Consider the following 12,808-nt stretch of genomic DNA (forward strand, 5'->3'; position numbering starts at 1 on the left):
TTTATTGGATTGTTGGACTTTTATTTCTCAGAAATGTCTTTAGTTCCAACGTTATTTTGCGGGTTTAAGAAAATGATCTTCCACGTTGTTTGTAATTTTTGTGAGTTAGTATTTTAGTCTCGAGCTGCAAACATTGGTTGGCTTTTATGTAATGTTCGTTATTTCGTTTGTTCGGTATTTTTATGAAAACTGTACAGACAAATTTTGAAATATAACATTTTTGAGACCAGAAGAACGAACCAAAATTTAATGAATAGTGGAAATGAAAATAAGACTATATGCTATATAAAGTATACAATCTCTTTCGAGACATTTAAAGGTTTTGTCTGTATATGTAAATCCATAGGACTGTTAAATTTTGGACATTTGTGGCAAACTATAAAACGACGATTTTTAGCTTATCGATCCGCGTTTCTTGACATAATGCCACAGTAACAAAATGATATTACGGTACAGCTGAATTAAATGAGTCTTGTTTATTTTACGTCCATTTGTGCGTTTTCTCTCTGCCCATTAACCCCGAGAACGTTAAGTTATTTCTCTGCTGTGATCTTTCCTCTCTTTCTCTCTCACTCACCCTCACTGTGTGCAAGAAACTCTGCAGTGGCTGATTACTTCAATTTTATCCTCAGGAAGTAAAGAAATCGTTGTTAGCTTTCAGTTCATTAGTTATAACTGTATTTTAATTTTACTGGTTAGATCTGGTTTAAGAAAAAAAACCGACCGTCTAACATAAAATAAGTTCGCCAATCAATAGTATTGCCAAATACAAACTGACTTCTTAATACATGCTTATCGATATTAATTTAAATTAGTGCTTATGACCCAAAATACATAATCTTTCTTCTTGGTAAAAAAAATTGTTTATAAGAATTTTGAAAAAGCGTGGTGATGTTTTCTTTAGCAAAGGCAATCTTTTGATTTTCAATATGTATCAAACATTTGCTACATTGAAATTTAATTATTTCTCCAATGTATTAGCTAATTGTTGTTTTTAAAAAAGTTCCTCTGTCAATTATAATTGCTTTTGCAAATTGTTAAAGAATATATTTTCTTGTAATTTGTGGCTGAATACAGTTAGTACACTTCATTCTACAACGTTTGAATGTAAAAAAATATATCTCAATCTGTAACCTTTGTCTCGAATACTGAAAATATACAATTGTCTATAATAAAGAAACACTATTGGTTTTCTTTATTTCTCCGCCTGAAAAACGGATTTCATTGAAACCTGTCGCAATATTCGAAAGTGGATGGCTTCAGTCAAGGATGGTTTTTCACAATAGATCTGTCAGGCAGAAATGTCCTGCGCTCCTTAGCATTGTCTCACGTTTCCGTTTACTCCCAGGCGGTAAATAAATACATAATCGATTAGACAAAATTTATTTCGGCCTTAATGGCTGATGTGGCGAACTGCTTAATTTAAATTTTGCCAGATAGATCACAAATTATTTGCAGTTGAGAAGCGAATCGGAGGATAGGAATACAACTTTCATTTACTCAATTCTGTTTAAACTTTAGATTACCTCTACGCCTCATTCGCCTGCGGAATTCTCTCCGGTGGCTTTGGCAGTCGCAAATTCAACTTAAAGCAGATCTACCTTCGAGAAGTTTATCTTTGTTAAAGTACTCAATTGGTCTACGAGCCTCATATTAGAATACGTCCAACTTTTAAAGTATGCTAATCCATACATATTTAGCAGTCATAATTGATTGCAATAATTATTTCAATTAATTATACTTTTTAATCTAAGATCTTGATTGAGATGAAAAAGTATAATTAATTGAAACTTTTCAATTATTTTTTTTTTATTCACACAGAAATGTCAAGTAGGATTTATTTACGAAAAACCTGTTTCTTTTTAGAGTCTTTCCACTGTCGTATTTGCCGTTTTGTTTATTAAATTAACAATCTTCAAGGTGAGCCATTAGATAGCTAATTATCACTTGTTACAGTGCTAAAACAAATACACTCCATAAGAAAATTGACTCCACGAATAGTAGATTAACCTGGAAAATTTAATATTACAGCACTTATAATTCAATATATTTGACCATGGTTTTTGAGTTCTTGTTTTCTACATTCAAAATAGAACCAAAAAGTACTATTAACTATGGCCCGAATCTCAGCAGTTTCGGAGTTATTCCACTTTTTCTGTTTTTTTAAGATTTCAAGACCTTGCTTCAAATAAACAATGATAACTTCAAAAGTAAAAGGTTCTGTTGATACCATTGAAAACTACGTTAAATTTCCAATAAGATGTGATCAATATTAAACTTGTAAATGTTAGTGAAATAAGCGTTTTAGTAGCGAGAACTTTGAAATTTTTTTTTTAAGGTTGAAAAACTTTCCATGGTGATTCTAAACTACTGTTTCCAAGTCTAGACACCAGAAAATTTCAGAAACCGTACTCCATTTAATATCCTTTTTAGTGGTGCAATTGCTTTTTTAATTACTTTTTCAAAGATGAAGAAATTGATCAAGGAAAAGAAAAAAACCTTGGTTGAAGGATTGATAAGGTGGAAAATAAATAAAAAACAGGAAATTTTGAATGAAATTATTAAACTTTTTATTTATTTTGATTCTAAATGCTCTCCAGCGTATTCTTCATTAGGAAAAGTAGCCATAGTGTTAACAAGATTTCACATAAATATCCAAAAATGTTTTGAATCTTAAAACTCTTTTATTCCGGAGAATAATAACACAATCATCCTTTAATCAGTAAACACTTGCACTATTTCGGTTTCGAACATTGAAAACATTGAAAAAAGTATTTTAAAAAAAACAAGTGCACCACTAAAAAGGATATTAAATGGAGTACGGTTTCTGAAATTTGCGGGTCTCTAGGTTTGGAAATAGGGATGGTTAGGTCTCTCTCTCTCTTCTCTCTCTCTCTCTCTCTCTCTCTCTCTCTCTCTCTCTCTCTCTCTCTCTCTCTCTCTCTCTCTCTCTCTCTGCTATTCAGTTCACCGATTGTCTTTTTTTTTCTAAATTATTGTAGTTTGGCTATATAATGTATTTTAATGCACAAACCGAAATCTTATATTAAACTACGTGTACAATTTGGTTTTACTGTATTATTTTACTGAAATGTATAAAAAGCAAATTCTTGCAAAACCTCAAATAGTTGTTTGGCTAAGTCATTCAGTCAATTATAACAATGTATTTTAAAGCCTTTAATATCTTTTAAAAATAGTTTGTTACAAGTTGGCTCTTGCTGGTAAAGGCTTAGTATTTAACAAGTATTGCATCACTTATTATGTAAAGAACCAGAATAAAGATGACTGAAGATGACGCAGAACGAAATATATCTGAGACGACCAGCGAGACTACGCAGATCCTTAAATATTAGCCGAACCGTGGGACCTAACCTTTTAACTTCGTAATTATAGGAAGTAATAGGAACAATGTTTTTTTTTAAAGAATAATATTAGAAAAGGTTTCTTCTAATGAACTTTATTTTATGCATTGATGTCATAATTATGTAAAAGCAATTTTGTCCATGGTGCATTGAAAATGAACACTAGACCGGTCTATCCTCTTGATCGTATAGTTTCGGACAAAAATCAACCATGAAATTTTATTTTGTCTGGTGAAACGGTACTTTTTGAGGTATTAAAATAAAAAAAGCAAATAAAATACTGACAGATAAATATGCTGTGCGTTGAGAAATCTCCATCTAAGCCTTTCAGAAAGAATTTTAATTGGTTAACAGGCTATAAATCCTATCAAGTAGATTTAAATGAATTCGTGTAATATTCAGCAATAAATTTGTGACGGGGAATTCCAGTAGTGGAATGTCATGAAGATGAATCACCATTTAATATTCATGCCACACTGGTTGAGGGCATGTATTAATGTTCGCCACCTTTCGCCACACGATAAAGTGAAAAATATCAACAAGGAATAAATGAAGCCCCCCCGCATTTCTTAAATTCTTTTTGTGCCGTCGTTGTCATTTCGATTATTTTCCTCGTTGTTCTCCGTGTTCCATGCAAATGAAGACTTTTAGCGAGTCCATTTGCTCTCGACAGGTCCCACTTGGATCCTGTCACCAAGTGCTAATTGTTTTCCGGTTCTACCTGGCGAGTTCAGCGTTAACCGTTATAAAAATTAGAAACTGTTATTGACTCACCCTATTATTTTCATATTTATATCCCAAATTATAGGTTTTTAACTGGTTGCCTCTTCTATTTTTAACAGGAGGAAGATTATAATGTAATTCAAAATATGGCTCTTTCATTTCATAACGTTGCTAATGCAACATCATAAACACTAAAGATAAAATTAATATCGAAAATATTTGTGCTTAATTCTAATTGGTCTATGAAAGAACATCAATTAAAGAAACATTCTCAAGGCTATGTGCTTGTCATAATTAAAATACTAAATTTTAAACATCAAACAAAATAAATTATACAGAAATTAACGTAACAATTATTAATTGGTCAAGCGGAACATAAAATACACTGACAGGCCAAAAATTCCACCCTATTGATTTTTTTGCATTTTCTCGATAAAAGAAAATTCTACCCTTAATTTGTCTCATTGTTTTTACCAATAAATATTTGTTTATGATATGTTTTAAATTTGGAATGTCAATTAAAGATAAACATACTTAATCCTTATTCTAAACGAAGGATAAAGGATTTTTCTATGTTTATTTTTTACGGAATTTAAAATGTTTATTCAGTCTCATTTAAATTCTGAAGCAATGAACTATTTGCTGATATCAGTTTTTAAACTTAAAAATGCCACGTAGTGTTGAAGATGTTGAGCGTGGTGTGGCACTTATTGATGATGGACATCAGGTATGCTAGACGTTTTCAAGAAATTGGGTCTTACCATAGAAGGCCCGGTTCTGGACGTTCTAGGGTAACAGAACCACAGGATGACAATCTTTTGACTTTGAGAATTTTGCGAAACCGGCACCTTACTATTGTTCAAACGATTCATCAGCTTTAGGAAGTTCGTGGTGTCCAAATTTCTGAACGCACGGCCCGAAGAAGATTGAATCGGTATGGACTGATGGCTTTTCGCCCCCTAAGAGGACCAGAGGTGACCAGAACACATAGAGTTACATGGCTCGCATTTGCTCGAGAACACAGCCATCGGTCTTTGGACGATTGGTCTGCTGTACTTTTACAGATGAGTGTGGATTTCCTCTACAATCTCCAGATGGGCATGGAAGTGTGTGGAGAAGGCGAAATGAAAGGTACGAAGCCTGTAATTTTTCCCAGAGCCAACCTTTCCAACGTACTTCAGAGATTCTATTTCAATGGAGAGTCGCACAGAGTCGCTGTTGTTCGTGGAGGGCCTTTGATGGCCACTCGCTATGGGGATGAAATTTTAGAACTTCATGCGTGGGCTATCCTCGATGAAATCAGCGAAAATCCTATTCTAATGCACTATAATGTCCGTCCGCATTTCGCTCGCAGTGTACAAACATACCTTCAACAGCATAACATCAGGATCTTAGCCTGGCCAGCCCGTTCTCCAGACTTGACCCCCATCGAACATTTATGGGATAACCTCAGAAGACGAATGAGAGCACGTCCATCACTTCCTGATACACTCCACGGTCTTGAAAGGTCTCTTCCTGAAGAATGGCTAACCTCCAGCAAAGAGACATTTCCAGACTGTAGAAATGCCAAGGCGTCTTCGAGATGTAATTAAGGCAAGAGGAGGAAATAAGCGATTTTGAAATGTTAATTAAAAATCTAAAACAAAATTTTAGAAAATTTTATCCTTCCGTGTTTTTAATTTTTTTAAAAACTTTTTTAAGCAAAGACTCCATTATTAAACTTACAAAAGGTGAAATTTTGATTAATATGTAAAAATATATGCAAATATTACAAGTGGGTGGAATTTTTTGCCTGTCAGTGTACATATTGTTGAACTTTCAATAAATCAGATCGACCCTTACCCTGAGCCTCCTGAGTTGAGTTTTAGACACCAAAAATATTGGGTTTTTTTTCTGTCATTTCATATTTCAAAATTTGTTGGGATGAAGCCACTAACACTAAACTAATTAAAATGAAAAGAATTTCCACTTTCATCCTACAAGTAATGCAATTGTAGTTTGGTAATTTCTGGTCATTTTTAACCTACCTATTCTCTCTGTTTTTGACTGCCAGGCGCGACATCTTCAGTTGACGATTTTTCAAGCAACTACCACATCAAAAATTACATCGGCGCTACTGAAGACTCCGAGAAGCCAAAACGCATCTGACTGAAAAGAGCAGGATAAGACTAAAATTTTTGCTACCATTGAATTATTTAATTAATTAATAGACAAGAAATGCATCCTGGTGCAAAAATGGTGAAGATGAGTTTTTTAACGCTCAGATACTTTCATCCGTGGCGAACCAGAAAAATTGAATTATTGAAAATATTTTACATTTAGAAAAACTAATTTATTACTAATTGTTTAACAATTAAGCCTAAAGGGCACAAGTTATCTATAACTGCTTGTAACGAGTCTGTTTTTCTATTTCCTCCATTAATATTTTTTTTAAAGCTCTTAAGCAGGTTTGATATTTTTTCTTGCAGTTTACAAATTAAAAGAAGGGGAAAATACTTCGAAGCTCAGTTGCGTTAAATCAAGTTAGAACGATTAACTTTCAAAAGGGATATTGATGAAAAGTGTACACGGCACAAACACTCTTTGTGTACAGTGCACAAAGTAAGCTGAATAAACTAAGTGCTTTTTTCATCTTGTTTTCCCACGCTCATTTCCACTGACGGTCTTTACCCCCACTGTAATTAATCAAAGTAAAATGTGGACTTTATTCTAATGACTAATTTGTTTGAATACAGGGCGGCATGGGATGTTTGATCAGGAAAAGGAGCCCTTCACGAAAAGTATATCGTTAAAATTCAATTAGTTATTTTTGAACTTCTTAAAAAACAAAAAAAAAACAGTTTATTCATTAAATCTTATCTAACTAAAACATTTTGCCGGACATGTGTTAAAGAAACCTTGTAAGGTGTGGACATGTGTAAAAATTGTAGAAATTAGCATTACTAAGTTAGGCTTTTACGTAACAATATGCAAAAATTGGAACGCTATGGATTTAGTTCCTATTTAAGATTTTTAAAACTAATAATTGGAATTGGTATGATTTATTAAATAAATACATACTACTTTAGGCAATGATAGCAAGATATTAAATATTCCTTTTCATATTAAGCGTAAAATATTAAAATGAATTTTAATTTGCTTTATAACAATATGAAGTAATAAGATTATGAGATATATTTAAAACAATATGTGCAATGATAATCATTAGCATTAATGTGTGGTGATTAGTGACCTCGATGATTATTCAGAAATCGTGAGATTCGGTCTGGTGTGATGTAGGTTTCAGAAAAACATTTTCTTTATCGTGCCAACGTTTCGATCTTTATTGAGATTATCTTCAGGGCCTGGGATTTACAACATTGTTTAAATTTAAAAAATACATGTAAGATGTGGAAAAAAGTGAATTTATACAGTATAAATTCATTTTTTCACATCCTATATGTATTTATTAAATTTAAACAATGTTTGTAAATCCCAGGCTCTGAAGATGATCTCAATAAAGATCAAAACGTTGGCACGATAAAGAAAATGTTTTTCTGAAACCTACATCACACCAGACCGCACCTCACGATTTCGGAATAATTACCATTAATGATGTCAAGTTACCAAATTTAGGTTTTTATGTGTATATATTATGATGTTAACAGACTAAGTTAAGACAGACAGTTATATGGCTATATATCTATTTATCTATGTGTATATTCTTCTAACTATAGTTTATAAATAAAAAAAGAAGATATTATCACACTTTCCATCAAACTATCTCTATATTTCTTGTATGTATCTATCGCCTTAATTATTTAGTTAGCTGGATATTATCCATCCACTTACACATATATTTACTGTATTCTTTATATATCTGTATATCAAATCAATATTTAATTTTCTACATGTTTATCCATCTAATTTCATATCCATTTATAAATCGATCTATCAATCTATATATCTATCAGTCAATCAATCTATGTAAATATTTATCTAAATATCTATCTGGCAATCTAACCATCTACATATCTATTTATCTATCTGTATATCCATCTCTCTAATTATATATCTATTTATCTATATGTATATTCTTCTAACTTGGCTGCAACGGTTTAGGCGTTGACACGGCGCTCATCACTGTAAGGTGAAGGTCCCGGGTTCGAATCCAGCGGCCCTGCATTCGAACCCGACATACTTACAAATGGTTTTTTTTTTTTCAAAAACACCGGCACCCTGTTGGTTTATATGACCTCTGATGTTACGAACCCTCGCAAAAAAAAATCTTCTAACCTATATATATTCTTTTTTAACAAATGGAATTTTTTGGTTCTAGAACTAAAAACATTTTCTACAGTTACGTCAATGATTAGTTTGGTATTCATAACAACACACGTGTGATTTAACGTAATCTTCATGCATGCAAGGCAGGAAATCAGTTTTAATTTGTTTTGCCGGGTTGATGCATCGATGATGTATTACTAGATTGCACGTAGATTATAATTTATTAATGTTTTTGAAACATTTCATATTTCAGAATAAGAATAAAACGTATAAACATAAGTTTCAATTTATTTACAGAGCAGAAGAGATTTTTGGTTTTATCGCGGATTTAGGCGTCTGATTATTTTCATATTACGACCTTTTATTCATCATTCTTTTATTCGGTTTATTTATTTTTTACAGAATGCAAAATTTAATGTTACAAGTCATTCCTGTAATTATCCGTAGCGTCATTCTGAGGTCCCTTACCCATCCGTCATGGTTCTTTCCAAGAACGTTTTAAAACTAATAATTATCACCGAGGGGTTTAATTAACAATAATTACGTACTAAATTTGAATTCTTTTATGATTGATTTTACAAAAATTATAAATTGCCGATGGAATTCAGTTTGTCATCGCTCATCAGTTTTGTAAAGTAGCACACAGTCACATTGACCAATTTGCCAAAATGTTGAGCATGTTATTAATACTCAAAACTGAAAATGTTAATACATAACTAGAGTATGTGGTTTGGTCAAATCAGAATATACAGCAATGACAATAGTATGAGTCTGTTTCTGTCTCTACCCATTTCCTCAAATTTATACGCGATGATTTCTTTGTCCTCTGCTTCTTCCACTTCTTCGAATGCAATCGCGTCGTCTGGTCATTGTACATCAATAGTGATCCTGGCGATGAGACCAGCATATTTATATTTTATGCGATCCGCAAATTGATTCTGACTTCAGGCCACTCCTCTTTTCTTCTTCGACCCAGCACTAAGCGCATCGTATGGCGTTGCCCAAGTCTGGGATGAAAAGGACGTTCCACTATATAATTTTATTTATTTTAAAGAATCTCCCCATTACCTCTGATTTTATTTTCCGGAAAGAAAAGAGTTTATTTTATTAATCCCACTTCTATATAAACACCGGCCGGGATATAATCCGCCCAACTCTTGCCTCGGCATATTCAAGTAACCCAGCCTTATTCTGTCCGTGGAAAAAATCAGTTTTTTTTCTCTTAATCTGTAACGTATTAAGTCCTTATTGTTTACATGTAGTACACATGTTATAATAATAGATACAAACTTAACTGTGTACGACTTATGTTCACATTAATAAACCTTTTAGATTGGCAAACATGCAGAATGTAGTCGTGATTTTGGAAATGTACGTTGACAATTGTTTAAATGAAGGTTTTTCTATATAAGGCATATAATAACGACAAAGCTCCCTTATGCAGAGAAAGGTTGCTCGATGTGTCCAACATAAACGAAGCGTGTCGTGCCTTGGCTCCCTACAGGGTGCGAGTAGGCATGCGCCAGATTTAAAAAGGGTTCTCGGACACAGCAGCGAGTTTCAGGGTCCCCTGGTCCGCTTTCGAAGGGAATTGGGAATTTTTTTATTGTATACAGCCTTCAAAATACGTGTTTTGTGTTTCTGTGTCTTGTGTGAGTGAATGTATTTATTGGTGTGAATCGGGAAGGGCTGATGGTGAAGTAGGTCTCCACCGCCCCTCAGGTTGTGTGTATGACTTGGGTCGATGGCGAAAATTTTATACAAGTATACATCGAGCCCAATTTAGATTAGTTTATTACTTATTTGGAGATCGTGAGGTGCGGTATGGTGTGACGTAGGTTTTAGAAGGGGGGCTCAAAATGTAGATGTGTCATTTTTGTGTGTCGTGTTGAGAGTGTTCAAGTGTCGTGTTATTACAGTGAACAGCTAGATGGAGGAATATCGAGTACTCCATCTACGAATCAGAATGAGTGCAATCAGTGTATATGATGTGAATGTATTTATTTGTATGAATGGGGAGAGGGTGATGGTGAAATAGCATCCCCATCGCCCCTCATGTTACACTCGTGACTTGGGTCTATGGAGAAAAACTTTCAAAAAACCCCATGGACCCCAAATTAGATTAGTTTATTGTTCAATTAATTAAGGTTTTAAGTTGAGATAAAAAAGTCAGTGTCACGAGCGGGATTCGAACCCACGGCCTTCGGCTTGATACGCCGCTACTACTACTGGCCGAAGGCCGTGGGTTCGAATCCCGCTCGTGACACTAACTTTTTTATCTCAACTTAAAACCTTAATTAATTGAATGATATTGATTGGACAAGCGAACCACGAAAAATAGTGAATTTATTTTATTGTAGTGAACTGGTAGATGGAGGAATATCCAGTACTCAATCTACCAAACAGAATGTATTTGTTAATGTGACCGGGTATTGAGTATGTTGCAGTATTTTACTTACGCTCGGGGCTGAAATGACCTAGCTGCAAAAAAATAATGCTCTGATTGTGATTACATGAATATTACAAAAATTCCACAAGATTCGATGACATTCTAAAATTGATATGGCTTTAAAGTGTATTTATGGAAAAGAGAGTGGTTCAAGAGTAGGAAAAGGTCATTTCTGTTGGAAAAAAACGGAAAAAACTTGGAAGGATCGCTCCCCATGTGTGAAAGTATCCCAGTCTAACGGGTCCTGAATAATTCATTTCTATCAAGGCCTTAAATGAATCACCGGGAGCCCAGCACGCTTCGACATTCCCTCGTGAGTCAACCACCTCGCCCAACAACTGGACTTTTCCGTCACAGTCGTTAAACGGTTAGTGAGAATCGACAAATCGACATCCTACTCGGCCCTCTTTAATTGCAGTCAGAGACGTCGGTATTTCCGTCCGGTGACACAGGCCCCAAATGGAAATTACAGCCGGCATTTGTCGGTTGGCCAATTGGATTGAAATTTCCTTTCCAAACAATTGCCAAATATTCAGAGCTATTACGGAATTTCTATAACATACGGGTGACAACAGACGTAGGTAACACACGTCCAATTGATTGTCATTCCCATCCACGTCTCAAAAACCAAGATGTCTACTTAAGAGCGCAAAGGTAGAATGTCTTAAGGACCCTAAAAAGAAAAATTTTCATTTAGCACATGAAATGCAATGCACCTTCTAATGATCGGATAACTCTCACAGTACGAAGATTTTTACTTGTTGAACAATGGATTGAATTACTTTTAAACTACATGTTAATTGCCAGATGCCCTTGAGAGTCCTTGCATACGAGCGAAGAGAAATATTTCGGCCACACCAACGCAAAAAAATCCTCAAAATTTGATTGTTTATTATGCAAAAACTTTAAAAGACACTTTCGATAATTTAATTATTCTCGTTAGTGATAATATATAATCTCAGGGATCTAGAAATGAATAAATGGATTATGTTTATGATACCCGTCTATTGGCCTTGCGGTAATATCCGAGATCGTCTTCGTCCCAAGGGGTTCATATTGATTACTGTACCTTCGAAGATCTTAAAGGGATTTTAATCCTAAATGAAGATAAGGATTATAAGTTGGAACGTGTATTATAATTTAACGAGTTATGGACTCCTCCTCCTTACCATCTAAAGTGAACACCGTTAATTAATATTCCGTCCTGGTCTAGTTATTGATAATTATTAGGGTCGTTGATCATTCGGAAATGTGGTTTTGATATTTTTGGAACGTGGAATTGGTTCTGTCAAAGCTATATATCAACCTGGAAAAACAAATTTTTGAAGACGCCAGTGATATGAGGCATCTGCATAGTGTGTGTAATGTTGAATTAAAAGAAGAAAAAATATTAGTAAATTAGTTTTACTAATATTTACTATAACTAATTTATTAGTTATTTGTAAAAATACAAAGAAATATTAGTCAAATCAATAAACTTGAAATAATAAATCTTTAGATTTCTTTGTATCATTATTACATTACTTAACATAGCCCTCTAAATTCTCTTAATGTTTGTAGCTCTAATGAAATCTAAGGTTACTCATGTCTTCTTATGTACATGTAGATGTAGATAAGTTTTAGCGGAATTCCGAGCACGGCATATAGGCTTGCCCACGTTGACGAGAGAGCACCTAATCTCTTTATTAAATAACCCCGAGTCTTTAAATCTGGTAAAGTTTGCGATGGAAGCCTGGAACTACAGGAAAATGCTTGTTTTTTATTTCAATTATTAAATGTTTACTGTATATATCAGAGACACCCTGGTTATTTATATGTGCATAAATAGATATGTTGTTATTTTAATTTACTTATATAGTTTTTTTTTCTCTTTCTTTTGTTTATTCCTTAAGAAGAAATGTGTTTCTTGTTATTAAAAATGTATAGTCTTACTCCGGCAGACGGTTGATGCCACATTGCTGTTATGTGCTTTTTGGTTATGTACAATTTTTTTTCTTTTACTCTCTTT

The sequence above is a fragment of the Cimex lectularius genome, unplaced genomic scaffold (genome assembly GCF_000648675.2).
Source record: "Cimex lectularius strain Harlan isolate CLEC.00 unplaced genomic scaffold, Clec_2.1 scaffold238, whole genome shotgun sequence".
Classification (NCBI taxonomy): domain Eukaryota; kingdom Metazoa; phylum Arthropoda; class Insecta; order Hemiptera; family Cimicidae; genus Cimex; species Cimex lectularius.